The sequence below is a fragment of the Vicia villosa genome, unplaced genomic scaffold (assembly GCF_029867415.1).
Source record: "Vicia villosa cultivar HV-30 ecotype Madison, WI unplaced genomic scaffold, Vvil1.0 ctg.000078F_1_1_1, whole genome shotgun sequence".
Lineage (NCBI taxonomy): Eukaryota > Viridiplantae > Streptophyta > Magnoliopsida > Fabales > Fabaceae > Vicia > Vicia villosa.
The window spans coordinates 224302-249334 of record NW_026705002.1 but is presented as its reverse complement, the minus strand read 5'-3'; the positions used below and the strand labels follow the sequence as shown (position 1 = coordinate 249334).

Below are 25033 nucleotides of genomic sequence, written 5' to 3'. Positions count from 1 at the left end.
TATTGTTGAAAAAAGAAATGTTTAAATTAAATTTTGTTTATAAAAAATTATATTTGAATTAATTTTAAATAATAAAAGAATAACAACATTTACCTAGAAGAAAAACTAACAAGAAAAAATAAAGTAAATTTTCTATGTGAAAAATTCCCACGGATTGGAGATAAATAAGTAAAATCTAGCTAGAGTGCCGAGAGTGTAAACGTCACGTCACCTCTTTGAACATAAAACTCTGTCAAAATCAATATCTTGAAAACGCCATATTCGCACGCAGAATAACAAACTTGATAATCCACGGCTCTCACTTCAAAACCATTCAACAATAAAACCCCACACTCTCTTTTGGTTTTTGAGCAATATAGCTTCCCATAGTAACTAGTATCTTTCACTTCTTCAATCCACAAACCTCTCTCTCTTCACGGGTAATCATCTCTTGCTTCTGATTGCAAATTATTATATGCTTATGAAGCCAAACACAGTTTTTTAGGTAATATGATTCTTTCCAAAATTGGTTTTTGCATGTTCATTAAGATTAACATGATTCATGTACAAAATATCTAAACAATATAATTAATTCATCATAAAACTTAATATAAAACTTTTTTTCTTTTGAGTATACAGTTAAAGGTGCTATAATGGATGCGAGATTCGAAGATGGAGATCATTCAAATGTGTAGGAAGACTTAAACATGGTACTATGTTGGTTGCTTCCAATTTTTGTGTATTTTAATGTTCTTTTTAAATTTTTCTTTATCAAATTTTGTATAAAAATTTAATTTCTCATTCTTTGTTTTAGTTTTTTTATAGAATATTTAAACCAAAAAGGTGGATAGTATAGCCACTGTTTGAGAATTTAAACCATAATTTTATGCATTACTACTTATCACACACGGTTTGAAAATCTTCTTGATATATTTCTTATTAGTTGATTTATTTTTGGAGTTTAAACACTAACGTGTGTAAGAAGTGGATGATTATGGCTTACCAATAGATTATATTAAATGGAGATGATGTTGATATTAATCGAATTTGTTCATTGATTAGTGGTTATATATATATATATATATATATATATATATATATATATATATATATATATATATATATATATATATATATATATATATATATATATATATATATATATATATATATATATATATATATATATATATATATATATATATATATATAATTATATATATATATATATATATATATATATATATATATATATATAATTATTTATATACTCTTTTACTATAGATTATAAACTAATTTTATTTCAATTGATACGAATCATGTTTTCATCTGCCAAAACTCTTTTGTCCGTGCCTTGGGCTTTAGTCTAAATTGGCTAGATTGTTGGTTGATCAACTATCCTTCTTTTTTTTTAATGGTTTCTTATAACACATGTAATATTGTCTTTAGTTGTTATATTAAATAAACCTACAATCACATTAAGGTTATAAGAAAGCATTTTAGTAGCTATAAAGTAAGGATTTATAAAAAAATTGAATATGATAATTGCTTTGGATCTACCAAAATGCGTTTTGATGAATCCAAAGTAATTAACATATTAATTTATTTTATAAATATTCAAAGCTAGTAAAATGTTCTCTTACAACACTAATATAATTGACGTTTGTATTAGCAGAACAAACAGGTGTAATAAGTATTCATTCAATAAAGAATGGTTGCTGATGGACCTACAATACAGCTAACTTAGAATAAAGCCCAAGGAATTGACAGCATAGCACTGGTTGATGACAACATAAACAGTGCAATTGAAAAATGAAATTATTTTATAATCCATAATAAAACTAGTTACTCGATTTTATAGTTTTCTCAATTATGATTCTCTTTTTTGAACTAATGTTTGAACATTTCAAATTTACGCAGTCTGGAGATACAACTGCTTAATGGTAAAAAATTTGGTATGTTGTTTTTTTTCTATTTGTGTTTATCTTGAAATTGGACCTTCATAATATTACAATTCTTTCTTTTTAGGCATATAGGCTTATATAGTTGCATTTGAATGTGCGAATGAGATAAAACTTAGCAATTGTTGAACTTTTATTAATTATTAAATTGAGATATCACAATATTACAAAGGTGTTATATCAACAAGCACATATATGGAAATAAGGAGTTTGTCATTGTGATTGTTGTCGGTTCATTCCTTCACGGAAGCTAGCTAGCATTAGCATGGATTGTTGAACATGATTGACAAATAGCACGCGTCGCCATTAACGGAAGCAAAGTTGATCATATCGGTGAAAAAAATTTCTGGTTATTAACCTTGTTGATGATTTAAACCAAAAACCGAAGTGTAATAAACCTTGTGATTATTGTAAGTTTGTTACATTGAAATTTCTCATGAAAGATATAGAAATTTATCATATTGTTCCAACACAATTTGGGAACTCAATTAAGAGTATATTTTGCATAATAACAAAGAATATGTGAACCAAAAATATTCTTAAGTCCTGAAAGATAATATTGATATTGTTCATGAGTTAGTATGTGTGTATCAATTAAGTAAGAAAAAAATATATATAAGAGATTAAATGTGTTAGGAATCCGTCTGCAACTAATTCTTGGCCGTTCAATTTTCTCTTGTAAGTGCCAAATATTCACTATATATATCATTGCAAGAAATTAAATTAAGGTGGCAATTCAAAATATTAACTAGCCAAATTTAAGTGATCTAATTATTGTAAGGTTTATGGCTAAGGATGTATTTGTCATGAAAAATATTGTATAGATATTAAAAATTTTATTTCTATCTTGCGATGGGTAAAATTAAATTAAGAAAATTAAAATAATCATGACCCTTGATGGAAAGTCATGAAATTCTAAACATGACTCTTTATGAAAGGGCATGTGATTATTATAAATAAGGGGTTATGGGCGAGACGGGACAAACCTGGAGACGCATACCAATAATTTTGCAAGAAAGAAAATTACGCGGGGGGTCAGCATACTAGGGAGTTTGGACCTAAAACTTTGGATCATTTCGGAAATAAAATGCTGGCAAAACAAACATGTTCGTACAACCGGCTAGTTTTGCCATCCTGTCAACAAAAGAGGTATTATTCAACTAATGTAGAGAATGTCAATTTCAAAGTTACAATATTTATTTTATTTTATTGGTTAAGATTATAAATAGTGAATAAATGTATTAAATAATAAATAAATAAATCATTATTCATTCAATATTCAAAATATAAATTTTAATATATAAAGAAATTTTGGTTACTATATTATTTACCTTTGCTTAACTTTAAATAAAGAATTTGAGGTCTTTATTTTTACCTTAAATAAAAAATATCAATGATATATATATATATATATATATATATATATATATATATATATATATATATATATATATATATATATATATATATATATATATATATATATATATATATATATATATATATATATATATATATATATACCACCACCATGTGATTGATTTTTTATTTTTTACACATAAATTAGTTTTTCATATCATTTTTTAAAAAGTCAACAATACTAAAATATGCATTAATTTTTTTATTTACGAATGGTAATTTGAATGTTTATAGAATGATAAATATTTGGCGTATAATTTCAAAACCTCATTTTATTTCTACATTTACATGTAACTCAACAATGTTAGTAACATATTTAAGACCTTATCCTTAATATTGGAACTTCACCATTTTTAATAAATTGAAAATAAGGCGATGATATCTGAAAGATTTGAGACAACTTATGTCAAAGAGATTACCTAACTCCAAATTATCATAGTAAGAGATCATTCAAAGAAAATGTGATGTGCAATTTTGAATACATAACCAAATAAGATGTATTAAGAAAATGCGACAATATACTTTAATTCTTCATGTATGAAGAAAATATTTTTTATAGATCGACGTACAATCTTCCATTGTTTACATTATTGAACTAAAATCGGATTGAAAAACAATTCTTCTTAAAATGGATCTGAAATTGGGTTGAAAGACAATGCTTTCTAATATGGTTTTGATGATAACACAATATAAAAAAACAATTTTATTTTATAATGTTTGTTACTTGTGTAAATTTTTTTAAATAGATTCTATGTTATCTAATTTTTTTAAAAGAGTAAACAAATTCTACCTCATTATTATTTGGGATAAAGAAAATTGTTAAAATATCATCATCCTATGTACTAAACATTGAGCAGTTTCGTACTACACAGTGAATTAAGATATCATCAACCTACTGTTAGCTGGAAATCTCAGCATATCACAAAGAAGATTGAAAAAACACTTAGTAGAACTTGGATGATTCAACGAATGTGTCAAAGCTCCTGTACACTCAGTAGTGTTTAGGACTTAGTAATTTTAAGAGCAAAATGAAGACCATTTCGTCAAAGTCAGATCCAATGCGGAGCATGGTTAAATAACTAATTTTTGGTCTTATCTACATTTGACGGACGTGTAGAAGCAAGTCTAAAGGCGCTACGTATGCAAACAAAGACATGTCAATTTCAGGAGAGATGACCGTTTGTTACAGTCATTTTGATTTCAGTATGAATATGAATTCTAGTGTTATATTTCAGTGTGTTTAATTTACTACAAATAAGTATCTGTGTAAAGTGAAAAATGAGTTTGATTGAGGGCATTGTATGTATGCCAACACCATTTTATTTAATGCCAAGTCTTCTACCTTAAAATTACATTTCTGCATTTAATTTCAATCCTTTTAACTTCGACTACTGCCGAAGCCTTATTTATAGTTCCTGCACCTTTACTTTATTTTCTTTTTTTATTCTCAAGATTCTGCCTATGTCAAAATCTTTGTCTTTTTACACAAAATCATATAAACTCTAGAAGACTTTACACACATATGTCTTACGATCATCTAGTTGATCCTGTAAGTAACCTTTTTGAAGACTAACACTTGTTTACTAAATTTTACAGTAAACACCTATGTACTATTTTAGGCATGCGTCATTTAGACATATATTTACTATATATGATATATGTTGTCGATGCTACCATATGGATTAAGTACTTCAAGTAATTAACCATTTTTCTCTGGTAAACATAGTTTTTCAAGTCAACTATTTGATTCTATGTTTGACGATGAAGCTTTCATTTTCTAATGAGTTAGTCCACCCATTAAACATTTTGTGAAGATTTTATAAGTTTATTTCTAATGATTAAATTATTGTATTTCTCGTTCAACGTCAATATTTCAAACTTGAGAAACAATTTAGTAATCGTGCACAATGTACAAAGGTACAATGTCGTGTATAGCACAGGGAAATTGAGATCAAAGTCATATGATTAACTTCACGTCTTTGATGTCAAGTTTTGAAGAATTTATAGTGATGTTAAACAATTTTGTATGAGAATTTAATAAAGTAGTATTTACTTTAAATATTTTTGAAAATATATCAATTAAAAGTATTATAGAAAAGAATGTTTAAATAAATTTTTTTTTGAAACCTTTCATAACTTATTTAAAACACAAATATAATTAAACTAATAATATTATAGAATTCAATTTAAATAAAAGAATAGCCTCATTTATTTATCTTGAAGAAACACTTATAATAAAAATAAAAATAAAAATAAAAAAGAGTTTTATGTAAAATAAAATCAGGGATTGTAGAAAATTTCTCCTTTTTGCATGGAGATAAATAAGTGAAAATTAGCCAGAGTGAGATGAAGGTGTCAAAGTCAATATGTTCAAAACATCATATTAGCTTCCCGTTTTACTTATAATAACTTTCTTTCCCCATCCATCTCCATCCAAATCACTCAACTAACAACTCTTTCTCTCTAAAATGTTTTGTCTTTGATACTGATGAACATACAGGTAATGGTGCCATATTTGTTTGATCATTGGTGCTACAATGAGGGTGAGATTCGAAATGGAGAGCCTCCGATCCTTACCACGCTTGAGGTTTTTGATCATTCCACAAGGTGTTATTAACATGGATGTGTTTTATTGTTTTAACACATTTTCTATCATTTTGATTTTTAAGTGTAAGCTTCAATTTCATTAATTAGTACCCAAATCATGTCTTTGTTAATTTGTTGCAAATAGGAACATATATTGCACATTCGTTTTTAGAAGATGGTGGTGATTCAATTATGGAGGATGTCTCAAACATAGGTACTACATTGCTTGCTTCTACTTTTTGTGTATTTTGATGTTCTTTGAACTTTTTATTTATCAAATGTATACTGTAATATTTCCAAACTCTCTCATGGTTTATATAGATGAAATCTAATATGATAGAAACTAGGCTAGAAATGTGGGAATGAATTTTGGAGATTGTGTAAAAATTTATAGAAAATATTTATAACCCTAAACAATTTATATGAGAATGAAAGAAATAATTATTGACCATTATATTTATTAATGATTCAATGAATAATTATATGAGAGTGATTATTTAATCTCAACCATTTATATTTACTTTAATAATCTGTAATTATTCATTTCATTCTCATAAAAAAAGACATTCTCACGTGTAGAAAATTGAACTAGACTAAATTAGAATTAGACTTACTGTGAATTTGTCATTCATATAGGTTAGAATTAAATTTAGTTGCCTAACACTATTAGATGTCCCAACTTCGAACATATATCTTCTGCTTGTTTTAATATTGTGAATGAGACTTGTAATCATAATGTAATGTGCAAGAAAAATGTTTAAGCAAAATGTTCAAATCAATAATACGAAGTTTAAACACTAACATGTTACTCTCTTTAATAGGTAGATGATTATGGTTTACCATTGATTGATAATAAATGGATATCATGTTGATTTTAAAGAGTACACTTATTAATTAGTGGTTATCTTATTTATTGATTTGTTTTTAACGCATAACGATTTATCAAGATTTAATAAAATATCAATGGCCTGTATAGAAAATTTTAAATTATATATAAATAAGTTTACAAAGCCTTAATCAACAAAAGCAAGTATAATAAAATTATTGTTTGACTTTATCGAGATCATGTTTTTCTTTTCGTAAAAATTAATTAATGGAAAATTACCATTTGTTTATATAATCTTTTATTATATATTATAAAGTAATTTTATTTTCATTGGCATGGATCATGTTTGCATCTACATAAGCTTTTTTGTCCCTGCCTTGGACTTTAGCTCAACTTGGTTAGTTTGTTGAATCATTAATCAACAAAAGCAAGTATAATAAAATTATTGTTTGACTTTATCGAGATCATGTTTTTCTTTTCGTAAAAATTAAATAATGGAAAATTACCATTTGTTTATATAATCTTTTATTATATATTATAAAGTAATTTTATTTTCATTGGCATGGATCATGTTTGCATCTACCTAAGCTTTTTTGTCCCTGCCTTGGACTTTAGCTCAACTTGGTTAGTTTGTTGAATCATCAACCATCCTTCCTTTTTTCAATGGTTACTTATAACACATTTAATCTTGTCTTCATTTGTTATATTAATGAAACCCACATTAAACTTAGTAGCTCTAAATTAAAGATTTATAGAAAAAAATTTAAATATGATAATTGCTTTGGATCTACCAAGATGCTCTCTGATGAATCCAAAGTAATTAAAATATTAAACTTTTTTTATAAATATTCACTTTATAGCTAGAAAGATGCTCTCTTAAAACACTAATGTAATTGTGGTTTTTATTAGCACAACAAATTAAAATAAGATCAGAGGTGTAATAAGTATTCATTTAATAAAGAATGATTGTTGATAGACCCGACAATCAAGCAAAATTAGGATAATGCCCAAGGAAGGGATAACATAGCACAGACTGATGACAACATGGACAATGCAACTGAAAAATTAAATTAATTTATAGAGTCGTTCTATTTAAGATCTCTTTTATCAATGAAATCTTGCCTACAGAAAAAAATAGTAGTCCAATTTTGCAATGTACTCCATATCTTAGAGTCGTTCTATTTAGTCATTCAACATATTTCGGTGCATGTCTGAAGGGATGTATAAATAGTACATGTAGCGAGGTTGATCTTATTGGTGAAAAGATATTTGTCTATTACTGCCCTTGTCGGTGATTGAAACAAAATTGCGACGCGCAAGAAACCTTGTGATTATTGTAAGTTTATTGGTGTTATTTATGTGTATTAGTTTTGTGTCAAAGTATTATGTTTCATTTATTGATTGATGATTGCGTTCCAATTACACTACAATTTCTCATGAAAGACAAGTCTCAAGTGTTTTGAGTGTCTTTAATTCCTTATCATATTATTCCAACATAATTTGACAATTAAATTAAGAGTGTATTTTTGATAGTAGGAAAGAGTATGTGAACCAAAAATATTGTAAGATCCTCAAAGGTAATAATGGCGTTCTTCTTGGTTTAGTATGGGTGCAACTAATTCTAGACCATCCAAATATCCTCCTATAAGTTCCCAATGTTCCCTGTATGTTGCATTGCATGAAGTATTCTCTCAAGTTTTCAATGAAATTGAGTTTTCTCCCTCATATACTACAAGGAGTTGAATTTCACCGATGAAATTGTATTGTATTGAAGCCATAGTGAAAATTGTCCAAAATTGAAGTAAATATTTAACTGTTGTATTCTGAACCAATTCACCTCTAAGAATTCCATGTGGTAATTGGTGAATTGAATTTTCTTTGTGATTTCAACTTTTGTTTTAAGTGATTAATCGTTTATATTGATATCGCTTTGTATTGTAGATATAGGAATAAACATAACAATGTGGATATAAAGCTAAGTAAAGGACGTGGTTTTGTGATATCCCCAAAAGATTATTCAACCAAAGTATCGTTATTTGAATGTATCAAAATCTACTATATTTTCAACTAAATTTTAACATTAACTTAATAGAGGGGTTTCGATGACGCATTTTAGTTTGGAAAAGTAATTTTTTTAAAGGAATTTAAAATGACTAGATCAAAATTTATTGTTTGGATTAAAATATGGAGAATTAATAAAATGATATAAATTTATGCAGTATTTTATTCATGTTAAATATAATGAATTTCAAATGACACTAATAAGTAAAGAATTTTAAATTGCTCATCCACTCTTTATAATATGAACTAAATTCTTGATTAATAATTTTTAAAATTTTGCAAGACGGTCCTCATATTTTATGAAAATTTCAAATTCGTCTAAATTTTTTCAAAAATTACAAATAAATCCTTAATAATAATCATATTTTACAAATTAGTCACCTCAAATTTTCAAAAAAATGTAAATTTGTCCCTATTTTATATATTTTAAATTTGGCCCAAAAGTTTAAAAAAATTATGAATATGACCTTAGAAATTTAATAATGAATCATTTTACGACACAATCCAAACAAAAAAAATTTAAAAATAAATGAATTTCTATTGAATCATTTAAAATACATAGAATTTTGAATTCTATGAAAGAAAACTTTAGTTTTATTTAATATATATTTACTTATTTTGAATAACAGTGAATCATTTTTTTCTATTTTTTCATTTTAAATTCAATCCTAATTTAAAAAGAAATAATCTTAGTTTTATTTAATATATATTTTTGAGATCTAATAATTATTGCAAGAATTTTTTAAATTTTAAAAAGAAAAATTATTTATTAGTCAAAAATAATTTAAAATAATAAGAGGAAGAAAAAAGAGCTAGATATCCAAAATCTAACAAATATATATGTAAAATAATAATTAATAGAAAAAAGAGGGAGAGTTCGATATTATATGTAACATGACTTTAAATTAAAGTTATTGAAGTTTAAAATTGTAAAAACTTATACTAATGCCCACACCCGCATAATCTAAAAAAAAAAAAACATGACGCAAGGATGGGATACTAGATAGTTTGGGCTTAAAACGTTAATGTTAAGTTGTCTCTATTGAAGTAATTGGAAGATAAAGTTTCAACAGATAATATTGTTGAAAGGTTTAAATTAACAACAAAACCACACAAAAATTCTCATTTAGTCTATGAAAAACAACAAAAAGTTGTTGTTCTAGGAGATCAAGCGACTTGAAGTGATCAACAGATAATGAAATAACACATTTTATGGAATTTATAGAATGATGAATATTTGACCCATAATTTCTAAACTTCACTTTGTTTCTACATTTACAAAACTCAAATAATCCTAGTAATATGTTTTAAGACCATATTCTTAATACGAGAACTCCACCCTTTCTTATAAAGGAAAAATAAGGCTATGATATAAGATTCGGGAGAACTTATGTAAAAGAGATTATCCACTTCCAAGTTTTCATATTAAGAGGTAATTCAACGAAAATGTGATGTGAAATTTTGAATGCATAACCAAATAAGATGTATTAAGAAAACACAACAATCTATTTTATTCCTTCAAGTATGAAGAAAATGCGACAGTCTACTTTATTCCTTCAGGTATGAAGAAAATGTTTTTCATAGATTGGCGTACAATCTTCCACAATATTCATTATTGAACTGAAATAGGGTTAATGAACAATGATTTTTAATTTGATCTTAATGATAACACAATATTAAGGAAAAACAATTTTATTAAATAATTTTTGTTACATGTGTAAATTTTATTAAATAGATTTTATGTTATCTATTTTTTGAAAAAAGTACTAGTAATATATATTCATTATCATCGTTTAAAAATAGATTCATCATTATGCGATAATTCCAAAATCTCTTGATTTTTCCTCTTTTTACTTAAATTTAAAATCTCCATTAAACCCCATCACAAGCCACCAATTTGAAAGTGATCACATTTTCTTTATTCCTTTCTTTATCAATGTGATAAGCAACATAATAGAAGACTTCACTGAACCATTTTTGCATAGTGCATCTTTGATTCCACATATTTCCACTTCGTTGAACTTAATTATAACTTTATTAAAATAAACGTTGTAACATACAATGCTCTACTATTCGACTCCGACGCTATATGGTGCTCGTTTTATTATTATTTTTCTTGAGCAACTAGACACGATGACACCGCCGCTAAGTTTAAATTGACTGAATTTTGATATAAATTTTATTATTTTTTGAATCAAAGTGTCGGCTGGGCCGACGCTAATTTTTAAACGTTTAGTTTTCTGAATTATTTATTAATTTACTTATTTTCCCTGTTTTTTTTCGTTTGGAATTAAACGTATTTTGATTTATATTTTTGTTTTAGTGTCAGCCCAACCGACGCTACATTCAATTAATTATTATTTATATTATTTACTTTTTTAGTTTCCCACTTATTTTTTTGTTTGGCGCTCATTTTAATTTATTTTAGTTTTATGACAGGCCGACACTAATTTATATTTTAGTTATTATTTTTAATTTTTTAAATATAAAGACCATATTTTTAACTATCACATATTTTTAATTATCATAGATTTTTAATTATAAAAATAAATACGATAAAAATGGGGCGTTACAAATACCATATCATCATCAAAACTTAATAGTTACTAATTGACTTGTATCTTGCAATCCATAAGTTTTTCCATCTTGGATAAATTGTTGATTATACTTGCAACACGTAGATCCACAAAAAAGATGTAGATGATAGATAGGGTTCTAGTGAAAGGGATAAACTGAGAAACATTCTTGTGTCAATGATCACACAAAAATGCAAGCAGCTTCCCTAAATTGTTAATGATGAGAAAAGTGGGGATGGAGAAATCGGGGATGGAAAAACCATATTACTAGCTAACCATCACCGTTCCGATTAAATAGGAAGCACAAGAAAAAGGTATTAGAGATTTTAGAAGTAGGAAATGTGAGAAAATTTGAAGATTGGGGAGCTGAAGCACCTCAAAAGGGATTCAAACTTATGGCAAAGAGAATATCTACCAAACATTTGAGGAATCTCTCCGTAATATATGGTAGCTATTGTTTCAACTTGTTAGGTTGTGGAAAAACCTAAATTTGTAACAAAACCAAACAAAAACTGCCCAACTAATTTATGAAAAGGTTATCACATGTCTATAATTCAAGTCAACATTTATAAACAATGCATATATTGTATTTCATGAAAAAATAGAGGTTTGCACCAATTTACAATTGATTCACAAAAAACATGACACTAAGCATCAAAATAATTTAGATTTTTTAATTCTTTGATGGGTGATAATTTATGATTTTTAGAATTAACTAATATTGGGGATATGAAATTTTTTTTAGCAAATAGTATAGTACTCCGTACAATGCGATTTCAGAAGGGCGTCTCCCGGTAGACTTCCGGTGATCTGCCGCGCGAGTGTCTGTGTTTTCTCGGTGGAACTTGAAGAGCTCCTAGAAAGATATCGTGCACTTTCTCAATTTCGGTTTAAACTCCTGGCTTTAGGGCCCATGGACCTTGTTTAGAAGGTACTGTCTGATATCGATTTAGGGCTTTTAGGTTTCGGCGGTTGTTGTTCTCAGCGCGGTCTTCTTGTAGCTCGGGGGTTTTCGCTGGGCCTTGTTCGATCTTCTCTGTTTGTATTTGTAGGGTTTTCTTGGATTTTCGCTCAAATCTCCTTCTTCAAGGGGTGAGGGTTTCTTCTTATTTTATCATAGTATGAGAGATCGGAGGTATGTTTTGCAGGAGAATGGTTGGAGGAAAGTCACCCAATTTTGGCAGCCAGGGGTGGAGAAGTAGAGGTGGGATTATTTTCCGTTGGGTGGCTGGAAACACAATTTGCCTCTTCAACCCAAGCAGGTGACTTTCTATTATGTTTTAGAATTTCCAGAAGTTACAAGTGCAAAGGATTTGTTCGTTTTATTCGGGTGTATAGGGAATGTGATTGAGGTGGCAATTTCGCTTAGAAGAAACAAATTTGGTAAACGATTTGGCTTCTCCAGATTTGTGAAGGTGGTTGATGGGCGGCTGCTTGCGAGGCGTTTGGATAATGTGGTGATAGGGGAGAAGAAATTACATGTTAATATACCACGATATAGTTATGCTAAACATTACAGACTTTGAGATAAACTTGAAAGGAGAGTTGATGCAAGATTAACACTTCAGATCTTTTATGTCAAGTTTTGAAGACATACTCAAATTATAATATAGTGTCATCAGCTCAACATTAAAGATATTATCATAAATAATCTTACCGGTAAAGCCGTAAACCCAAACCAGTTTGTTATTAATTTTAAAAAACCTTAATTTTCATTTTATATTTTAAAAGTAATTCTTAAAAGAGTAATATTGAAATTTTACAAAGATAGAAATTATATATTTTTACGAGAAGAGTTTAAACAATTTTTTATGAGAATTTAATAAAGTAGTATTTACTTAAATATTTTTGAAATTTTACCATTTAAAAGTATTTTAGAAAAGAATGTTTAAATAAATTTTTTATGAGACCTATTTAAAACTTTTTTAAAACAAAAATATAATTATACTTATAATATTCTAGAATTCAATTTAAATAAAATAATAGCCTAATGAAAATAAAAATAAAAATAAAAAAGAGTTTTAAGTAAAAAAATTTAGGGATTGTAGAAAATTTCTCCCTTTTGCATGGAGATAAATAAGTGAAAATTAGCCAGAGTGAGGAGAATGTAAATGTGGTTGCACATAAAACTGTGTCAAAGTCAATAGGTTCAAAACGCCATATTCGCGTGTAGCAAACTAATCAAACCTATATTTGTCAAAAAAAATTAATCACACCCACAAATAGCTTCCCATTTTACATATAATAACTTTCTTTCTCCATCCAATCACTCAACTAACAACTCTTTCTCTCAAAAATGTTTTGTCTTTGATACTGATGAACATACAAGTAATGGTGCCATATTTGTTTGATCATTGGTGCTATAATGAGTGTGAGATTCGAAGATGGAGTGCCTCCCTTCCTTACCACGCTTGAGGTTCTAGCTCATTCTACAAGATGTTATTAACATGGTTGTGTTTTATTGTTTTAACACATTTTATATCATTTTGATTTTTAAGGGTAAGCTTCAATTTCATTAATTAGTACTCAAATCATGTCTTTCTTGATTTGTTGTAGATAGGAACATATAGTGTACATTCGTTATTAAAACATGGTGGTGATTCAATTGTGGAGTATGACTCAAACGTAGGTACTACATTGCTTGCTTTTAATTTTTATGTATTTTAATGTTCTTTTGAACATTTTGTTTATCAAATGTATACTGTATTATTTCCAAACTCTTTCATGATTTATAATGCTAAACAATTTATATGAGGATGAAAGGAATAATTATTGACCATTAGATTTATTAATTAATAATTTAATGAATAATTATATGAGAATGTTTATTTAATCTCCACCATCTATATTTAATATAATGGTCAATGATTATCATTTAAAAGTATTATAAATCAAAGAAATGTTTAAATTTATGTGTTTTTGAAACTTTTTAATTTTTTAAACTAAAATATAATTATACTTATAATATTATAGAATTCAAAATTTTAAGTAGAAAATTCCTACGGATTGGAGAAATCTCTTCCTTTTTGCGTGGAGATAAATAAGTAAGACTAGCCATAGCTTATGGTTGAGAGTAAATATGTCATTTTGTTGAACAGAAAACTTTGTCAAAGTTATTTTCACACGCAAGAAACTATACTTCATAATCTCTTTCTATATATATACATGGCTTGTGTTGGATGTTGCTCAACATTTAGTTCAGGGTGGTGGTGTTATTTGGTAATTGTTATCTAGGGTCCTATTTTTGGTTAACATATTGCATATTCTTTACATTTTATGATGTTAAACCTTTCTCCTTATTAGAAGATGATGGTGATTCAAGTGTGGGGGAGGACTCGTACATAGGTACTAATTTGTTTGTTTCCAATTTTTGTGTATTTTAATGTTCTTTTGAACTTTTTCTATATCGATTATATATTGTATTGCTTCTAAGCTCTTGATTCATTTTTTGACCTAATTAGCTTCCCGTTTTACATATAATAACTTTTTCTCTTAAAAATGTTTTGTCATTGATACTGATAAACATACAGGTAATGGTGCCATTGGACATATTTATTTTATCAGTGGTACTATAATGAATGTGAGGTTCGAAGATGGAGTGCCTCTGATCCTTACCACGCTTGAGGTTCTTGATCATTCTACAAGGTGTTATTAACATGGCTGTGTTTTATTGTTTTAACACATTTTATATCATTTTGATTTTTAAGGGTAAGCTTCAATTTCATTAATTAGTACTCAAATCATGTCTTTCTTGATTTGTTGCAGATAGGAACATATATTGCACATTCGTTATTAGAAGATGGTGGTGATTCAATTGTGGAGGATGACTCAAACATAGGTACTACATTACGTGCTTCCACTTTTTGTGTATTTTAATGTTCTTTTGAACTTTTTATTTATCAAATGTATACTGGATTATTTCCAAACTCTCTCATGGTTTATATAGATGAAATCTAATAGGATAGAAATTAGGCTAGAAATGTGGAAATGAATTTTGGAGATTGCGTTAAAATTAATAGAAAATATTTATAACCCTATACAATTTATATGAGAATGAAAGAAATAATTATTGACCATTATATTTATTAATGATTCAATGAATAATTATATGAGAGTGATTATTTAATCTCAACCATTTATATTTAATTTAATAATCAGTGATTATTCATTTCATTCTCATAAAAAAAAGACATTCTCACGTGTAGAAAATTGAACTAGACTAAATTAGAATTAGACTTACTGTGAATTTGTCATTCATATAGGTTATAATTTAATTTAGTTGCCTAACACTATTAGATGTCCCAACTTCGGACATATATCTTCGGCTTGTTTCAATATTGTGAATGAGACTTGTAATCATAATGTACTGTGCAAGAAAAATGTTTAAGCAAAATGTTCAAATAAATAATACGAAGTTTAAACACTAACATGTTACTCTCTTTAATAGGTAGATGATTATGGTTTACCATTGATTGATAATAAATGGATATCATGTTGATTTTAAAGAGTACACTTATTAATTAGTGGTTATCTTATTTATTGATTTGTTTTTAACGCATAACGATTTATCAAGATTTAAGAAAATATCAATGGCCTGTATAGAAAATTTTCAGTTGTATAAAAATAAGTTTACAAAAGCCTTAATCAACAAAAGCAAGTATAATAAAATTATTGTTTGACTTTGTAAAAAAATAACAGTAATACTGAAAAGTTAAATAATGGAAAATTACCATTTGTTTATATAATATTTTATTATATATTATAAAGTAATTTTATTTTCATTGGCATGGATCATGTTTGCATCTACCTAAGCTTTTTTGTCCCTGCCTTGGACTTTAGCCCAACTTGGTTAGTTTGTTGGATCATCAACCATCCTTCCTTTTTTCAATGGTTACTTATAACACATTTAATCTTGTCTTCATTTGTTATATTAATGAAACCCACATTAAACTTAGTAGCTCTAAATTAAAGATTTATAGAAAAAAAAATTAAATACGATAATTGCTTTGGATCTACCAAGATGCTCCCTGATGAATCCAAAGTAATTAAAATATTAAACTTTTTTTATAAATATTCACTTTAGAGCTAGAAAGATGCTCTCTTAAAACACTAATGTAATTGTGGTTTTTATTAGCACAACAAATTAAAATAAGATCAGAGGTGTAATAAGTATTCATTTAATAAAGAATGATTGTTGATAGACCCGACAATCAAGCAAAATTAGGATAATGCCCAAGGAAGGGATAACATAGCACAGACTGATGACAACATGGACAATGCAACTGAAAAATTAAATTAATTTATAATTCATAAAAAAAAATTAGTTTCCGAATTTTGTAGTTTCCTCAATTCTAATTCTCTTTTTTGAACTCGTGTTTGAAACTTTAAACCATCTTCTAAAGTGCCTCCTACATTTCAATTTTACACAAATTGGAGATACAACAACTTGTTGGTAAAAAATTTGGTATGCTGTTTTGTTCTTTCTTTTTGTGATTAACAAATATTAGTTTTTTGAACTGGTGATTGAAGAATTGTTAAAAAGGAACTGAAGGATTTTCCTATTTGTTTTGTTTATGTTGAAATTATACCGTCTTAATATCATAGTTCTTTCTTTTTTGGAATATAGGATAATACTAGCATTGGAATGTGTGGCTTATATAAAATTATAGCAATTGTTGAACTTTATTAATTATTCATTAGAGGTATCACAATATTACAATGGTGTTATATGAATAGACACATATATGGAAATAAGGAGCTTGTCACTGTGACTGTTGTCGATTCACTCCTCCACAAAAGGTAGCTACATTAGCATGGGACTTTGAACATGATTATTAATTTTTTAATAGCAGGATCGGAGGTTTCAACATAGTAGTCCAACAATGCGTGGAATGTCAACGATATCGTGTGGTGTTTTAAGATCTTGGCTTGGAGATGGTTAGTCATAGGAAAAATTAGTCAAACCAATTGTAACTTTTATAATTTTAGCAAAGACCCTATGCTATTTTTATCGCAAGTCTCAATTGGTGGATAATTTTTCTTCGGGGTGTTTTGTTTTCCCGCCCCTCTTTTGTAAGTTCGGTTGAGAACTTGGGTTCTCTTTCATCAATGAAATCTTGCCTACAGAAAAAAAATAGTAGTCCAATTTTGCAATGTACTCCATATCATAGAGTCGTTCTCTTTAGTCATTCAACATATTTCGGTGCATGTCTGAAGGGATGTATAAATAGTACATGTAGCGAGGTTGATCTTATTGGTGAAAAGATATTTGTCTATTACTGCCCTTGTTGGTGATTGAAACAAAATAGTGACGCGCAAGAAACCTTGTGATTATTGTAAGTTTGTTGGTGTTATTTATGTGTATTAGTTTTGTGTCAAAGTATTATGTTTCATTTATTGATTGATGATTGCGTTCGAGTTACACTAAAATTTCTCATGAAAGACAAGTCTCAAGTGTTTTGAGTGTCTGTAATTCCTTATCATATTATTCCAACATAATTTGACAATTAAATTAAGAGTGTATTTTTAATAGTAGGAAAGAGTATGTGAACCAAAAATATTGTAAGATCCTCAAAGGTAATAATGGCGTTCTTCTTGGTTTAGTATGGGTGCAACTAATTCTAGACCATCCAAATATCCTCCTATAAGTTCCCAATGTTCCCTGTATATTGCATTTAATGATGTACTCTCTCAAGTTTTCATTGAAATTGAGTTTTCTCCCTCATATACTACAAGGAGTTGAATTTCACCGATGAAATTGTATTGTATTGAAGCCATAGTGTTATTTATGTGTATTTAACTGTTGTATTCTGAACCTATTCACCTCTAAGAATTCCATGTGGTAATTGGTGAATTGAATTTTCTTTGTGATTTCAACTTTTGTTTTAAGTGATTGATCGTTTATATTGATATTGCTTTGTATTGTAGATATAGGAATAAACATAACAATGCGGAAGCTAAGTAAAGGACGTGGTTTTGTCATATCCCCAAAAGATTACTCAACTAAAGTATCGTTATTTGAATGTATCAAAATCTACTATATTTTCAACTAAATTTTAACATTAACTTAAGAGAGGGGTTTGGATGACGCATTTTAGTTTGGAAAAGTAATTTTTTTTAAGGAATTTAAAATGACTAGATCAAAATTTATTGTTTGGATTAAAATATGGAGAATTAATAAAATGATATAAATTTATGCAGTATTTTATTCATGTTAAATATAATGAATTTCAAATGACACTAATAAGTAAAGAATTTTAAATTGCTCATCCACTCTTTATAATATGAACTAAATTCTTGATTAATAATTTTTCAAATTTTGCAAGACGGTCCTCATATTTTATGAAAATTTCAAATTCGTCTAAATTTTTTCAAAAATTACAAATAAATGTTAATAATAATCATATTTAAAAATTAGTCACTTCAAATTTTCAAAATAAATGTAAATTTGTCCCTATTTTATATATTTTAAATTTGGCCCAAAAGTTTAAAAAAATTATGAATATGACCTTAGAAATTTAACAATGAATCATTTTGCGACACAATCCAAACAAAAAAATTTAAAAATAAATGAATTTCTATTGAATGATTTAAAATACATAGAATTTTGAATTCTATGAAAGAAAACTTTAGTTTATTTTAATATATATTTACTTATTTTGAATAACAGTGAATCATTTTTTGTTATTTTTTCATTTTAAATTCAATCCTAATTTAAAAAGAAATAATCTTAGTTTTATTTAATATTTATTTTTGAGATCTAATAATTATTGCAAGAATTTTTTAAATTTTAAAAAAAAAATTATTTATTAGTCAAAAATAATTTAAAATAATAAAAGGCAGAAAAAAGAGCTAGATATCCAAAATCTAACAAACATATATGCAAAATAATAATTATTGGAAAAAAGAGGGAGAGTTAGATATTATTTGTAACACGACTTTAAATTAAAGTTATTGAAATTTAAAATTGTAAAAATTTATACTAATGCCTACACCCGCATAATCTAAAAACAAAAAGAGCATGATGTAAGGATGGGATACTAGACAGTTTGGGCTTAAAACGTTAATGTTAAGTTGTCTCTATTGGAGTAATTGGAAGATAAAGTTTCAATAGATAATATTGTTGAAAGGTTTAAATTAACAATAAAACCACACAAAAATTCTCATTTAGTCTATGAAAAACAACAAAAAGCTGTTGTTCTAGGAGATCAAGCGACTTGAAGTGATCAACAGATAATTGAATAACACATTTTATGGAATTTATAGAATGATGAATATTTGACCCATAATTTCTAAACCTCGCTTTGTTTCTACATTTACAAAACTCAAATAATCCTAGTAATATGTTTTAAGACTATATTCTTAATACGAGAACTCCACCCTTTCTTATAAAGGAAAAATAAGGCTATGATATAAGATTTGGGAGAACTTATGTAAAAGAGATTATCCACTTCCAAGTTTTCATATTAAGAGGTAATTCAACGAAAATGTGATGTGAAATTTTGAATGCATAACCAAATAAGATGTATTAAGAAAACACGACAATCTATTTTATTCCTTCAAGTATGAAGAAAATGCGACCATCTACTTTATTCCTTCAGGTATGAAGAAAATGTTTTTCATAAATCGGCGTACAATCTTCCACAATATTCATTATTGAACTGAAATAGGGTTAATGAACAATGCTTTTTAATTTGATCTTAATGATAACACAATATTAAGGAAAAACAATTTTATTATATAATTTTTGTTACATGTGTAAATTTTATTAAATAGATTTTATGTTATCTATTTTTTGAAAAGAGTACTAGTAATATATATTCATTATCATCGTTTAAAAATAGATTCATCATTGTGCGATAATTCCAAAATCTCTTGATTTTTCCTCTTTTTACTTAAATTTAAATACTCCATTAAACCCCATCACAAGCCACCAATTTGAAAGTGATCACATTTTCTTTATTCATTTCTTTATCAATGTGATAGGCAACATAATAGAAGACTTCACTGAACCATTTTTGCATAGTGCATCTTTGATTCCACATATTTCCACTTCGTTGTACTTAATTATAACTTCATTAAAATAAACTTTGTAACATACAATGCTCTACTGTTCGGGTACGGAAGGCATGGTATGCATGCTGAAGCTAGAACACAGTTTGAAGAAAAGTAGTCTTTTATAGTACCATGGTAGATACATGTTGAAAAAATTGTTTAATAGAATCTTGTATGATGTTGCTTATACATGAAGAAAAGAATCGTGCAAGAAGTGGCCGCGTCCAACCCCATAATTGCTTCATGTCAACTATCACCAACTTTGGAGAAAGAAATTCACTGTTCTTCATAAACCATTAAGCTCCAATTATACAATTGTCTACTATGTTGATTTGTGGTTCTTTTCAAACTAAGCCGACTGATGATCACTACTAGAATATTGGGATTTAGCTGCCAGGATATAGCGTCGGCAACCGACTCCGACGCTATATGGTGCTCGTTTTATTATTTATTTTCTTGAGCAACCAGACACGATGACACCGCCGCTAAGTTTAAATTGACTGAATTTTGATATAAATTTTATTATTTTTTGAATCAAAGTGTCGGCTGGGCCGACGCTAATTTTTAAACGTTTAGTTTTCTGAATTATTTATTAATTTACTTATTTTCCCTGTTTTTTTTTCGTTTGGAATTAAACGTATTTTGATTTATATTTTTGTTTTAGTGTCAGCCCAACCGACGCTACATTCAATTAATTATTATTTATATTATTTACTTTTTTAGTTTCCCACTTATTTTTTCGTTTGGCGCTCATTTTAATTTTTATTTTAGTTTTATGTCTGGCCGACACTAATTTATTTTTTAGTTATTATTTTTAATTTTTTAAATATAAAGACCATATTTTTAAGGCAAAATACCCATTGTAGTCCCTTAACTATACCCCTAGATTCAGTTTGGTACCTTAATTTTTTTTCGTGTCAAAATGGTCCTTTAACTTTTTAATAGATGCATATGAGTCCCTTCCGTCTATTCCGTTAGTCAAAGTCTGTTAAAAGTCTACGTGGCAGTGACAGGTGGATATGACCAAATATTGTGAGGGACTTAGCGTCGGAAAAACCGACGCTAAAAGCTATTTCTGGATTTTTTTAATTATTGTTGTTCATCTTCTTCCCCAAAAATTTTCTTAAAAAATACCTAAAAATTTGGGGATATCAACAAAAACTCAAAATTGGATACTAAAAATCGTGAACAGCATTAATTTCTTACTAACAACAAAAAATTCCATAAAATCATATCTCTTCCACCCATAACAGCATATCTCTTTCTCTCATAAAACGTGAATAAAACTTCTCTCTTCCTCTCTTTTTCATCTCTTACTAACAACAACAATTTCTATAAAATCAAATGAACAAAATGCAATCAAGTCCTGCAATCTCAACAATAAATCACAAGCAACAGAAACATCATGAAAAAAGTGGTTGTCGGAGGGGGTGGGGGCTTCAACGGAGTTCTGGTGCGGAGGGAGGATGGAACACGGTTGACCGTAGACGGCGGAAGGGTGCTTCCATGCTTTCGGTGGTTTCCGTTTATGATATTTTCTTTTCTCACTCTTCTTTGTTATGTTTTGATTTTGCTTTAATCCATAGATTTTATGCAGGTTCTTGAATCAGATTGTGTTTAGAGGTGAGTTTGGTGGTGTTGATTTTGAATTTGTGAGGTTTATTTCATGTTGATGTGTTTTATTTACATGAGTTTGTTGTTGTTGTGATTTGGTAAAGTGACAAAAGTTGAAGATGATTTGTGGCTACTGTGTTAGATTTTGCAGGTTTATGGTTTGGGTTGGAGGATGACAAAGGTCATGATAATGGTGCATAATGAAGGTTTATGGTTTGGTGTTATCCCTAAATTTTTGGGTTTTTTTTAAGGAAATTTTTTTGGGAAGAAGATGAACAATAATTAAAAAAAATCTAGAAATAGTTTTTAGCGTTGGTTTTTCCGACGATAAATCCATCACAATACTAGGTCAAATCCACCCGTCACTGCCACATAGACATTTAACAGACTTTGACTAACGAAGTAGACGGAAGGGACTCATATGCATCTATTAAAAAGTTAAAGGACCATTTTGGCACGAAAAAAAGTTAAGGGACCAAAATGAGTATTTTGCCTATTTTTAACTATCACATATTTTTAATTATCATAGATTTTTAATTATAAAAATAAATAAGATAAAAATGGGGCGTTACAAATACCATATCATCGTCAAAACTTAATAGTTACTAAATTGACTTGTATCTTGCAATCCATAAGTTTTTCCATCTTGGATAAATTGTTGATTATACTTGCAACACGTAGATAATATTTATAAAAACTGCCCAACTAATTTATGAAAAGGTTATCACATGTCTATAATTCAAGACAATATTTATAAACAATGCATATATTGTATTTCATGAAAGAATAGAGGTTTGCACCAATTTACAATTGATTCACAAAAAACATGACACTAAACATCAAAATAATTTAGATTTTTTAATTCTTTGATGGGTGATAATTTATGATTTTTAGAATTAACTAATATTGGGGATATGACATTTTTTTTAGCAAATAGTATAGTACTCCATACAATGCGATTTCAGAAGGGCGTCTCCCGGTAGACTTCCGGTGATCTGTCGCGCGAGTGTCTGTGTTTCCTCGGTGGAACTTGAAGAGCTCCTAGAAAGATATCGTGCACTTTCTCAATTTCGGTTTAAACTCCTGGCATTAGGGCTCAGGGACCTTGTTTAGAAGGTACTGTCTGATATCGATTTAGGGCTTTTAGGTTTCGGTGGTTGTTGTTCTCAACGCGGTCTTCTTGTAGCTCGAGGGTTTTCGCTGGGCCTTGTTCAGTCTTCTCTGTTTGTATTTGCAAGGTTTTTCTTGGATTTTCGCTCAAATCTCCTTCTTCAAGGGGTGAGGGTTTCTTCTTCTTTTTTCAAAGGATGAGAGATCGGAGGTATGTTTTGCAGGAGAATGGTTGGAGGAAAGTCACCCAATTTCGGCAGCCAGGGGTGGAGAAGCAGAGGTGGGATTCTTTTCCGTTGGGTGGCTGGAAACGCAATTTGCCTCTTCAACCCAAGCAGGTGACTTTGTATTATGTTTTAGAATTTCTAGAAGATACAAGTGCAAAGGATTTGTTCGTTTTATTCGGGTGTATAGGGAATGTGATAGAGGTGGCAATTTCGCTTAGAAGAAACAAATTTGGTAAACGATTTGGCTTCGCCAGATTTGTGGAGGTGGTTGATGGGCGGCTGCTTGCGGTGCATTTGGATAATTTGGTGATAGGGGAGAAGAAATTACATGTTAATATACCACGATATAGTGATGCTAAACATTTACAGACTTTGAGATAAACTTGAAAGGAGAGTTGATGCAAGATTAACACTTCAGATCTTTTATGTCAAGTTTTGAAGACATACTCAAATTATAATATAGTGTCATCAGCTCAACATTAAAGATATTATCATAAATAATCTTACCGGTAAAGCCGTAAACCCAAACCAGTTTGTTATTAATTTTAAAAAACCTTAATTTTCATTTTATATTTTAAAAGTAATTCTTAAAAGAGTAATATTGAAATTTTACAAAGATAGAAATTATATATTTTTATGAGAAGAGTTTAAACAATTTTTTATGAGAATTTAATAAAGTAGTATTTACCTAAATATTTTTGAAATTTTACCATTTAAAAGTATTTTAGAAAAGAATGTTTAAATAAAAAAAATTTGAGACCTATTTAAAACTTTTTTAAAACAAAAATATAATTATACTTATAATATTCTAGAATTCAATTTAAATAAAATAATAGCCTAATGAAAATAAAAATAAAAATAAAAAAGAGTTTTAAGTAAAAAAATTTAGGGATTGTAGAAAATTTCTCCCTTTTGCATGGAGATAAATAAGTGAAAATTAGCCAGAGTGAGGAGAATGTAAATGTGGTTGCACATAAAACTGTGTCAAAGTCAATAGGTTCAAAACGCCATATTCGCGTGTAGCAAACTAATCACACCTACGTTTGTCAAAAAAAATTTATCACACCCACATATAGCTTCCCATTTTACATATAATAACTTTCTTTATCCATCCAACCACTCAACTAACAACTCTTTCTCTCAAAAATGTTTTGTCTTTGATACTGATGAACATACAGGTAATGGTGTCATATTTGTTTGATCATTGGTGCTATAATGAGTGTGAGATTCGAAGATGGAGTGCCTCCCATCCTTAACACGCTTGAGGTTCTAGCTCATTCTACAAGGTGTTATTAACATGGTTGTGTTTTATTGTTTTAACACATTTTCTATTATTTTGATTTTCAAGGGTAAGCTTCAATTTCATTAATTAGTACTCAAATCATGTCTTTCTTGATTTGTTGTCGATAGGAACATATATTGTACATTCGTTATTAGAACATGGTGGTGATTCAATTGTGGAGTATGACTCAAACGTAGGTACTACATTGCTTGCTTTTAATTTTTATGTATTTTAATGTTCTTTTGAACATTTTGTTTATCAAATGTATACTGTATTATTTCCAAACTCTTTCATGATTTATAACGCTAAACAATTTATATAGGGATGAAAGGAATAAT

General features: G+C 28.2%; 2 long non-coding RNA genes across 2 annotated transcripts; both read left to right on the top strand.

Annotated features, from left to right (window-relative positions):
- The first annotated feature begins 296 nt into the window (after nt 1–296).
- On the top strand, nt 297–2644 carry LOC131623780 (uncharacterized). The gene is made up of 4 exons (XR_009290299.1): nt 297–484; nt 619–689; nt 1900–1934; nt 2113–2644. It is a non-coding gene; the product is annotated as an uncharacterized LOC131623780 (long non-coding RNA).
- Nucleotides 2645–14615: 11971 nt separating this feature from the next.
- Nucleotides 14616–17752, top strand: LOC131623779 (uncharacterized). Its single transcript, XR_009290298.1, has 4 exons — nt 14616–14753; nt 14939–15053; nt 15174–15246; nt 17261–17752. It is a non-coding gene; the product is annotated as an uncharacterized LOC131623779 (long non-coding RNA).
- The last annotated feature ends 7281 nt before the right edge of the window (nt 17753–25033 follow it).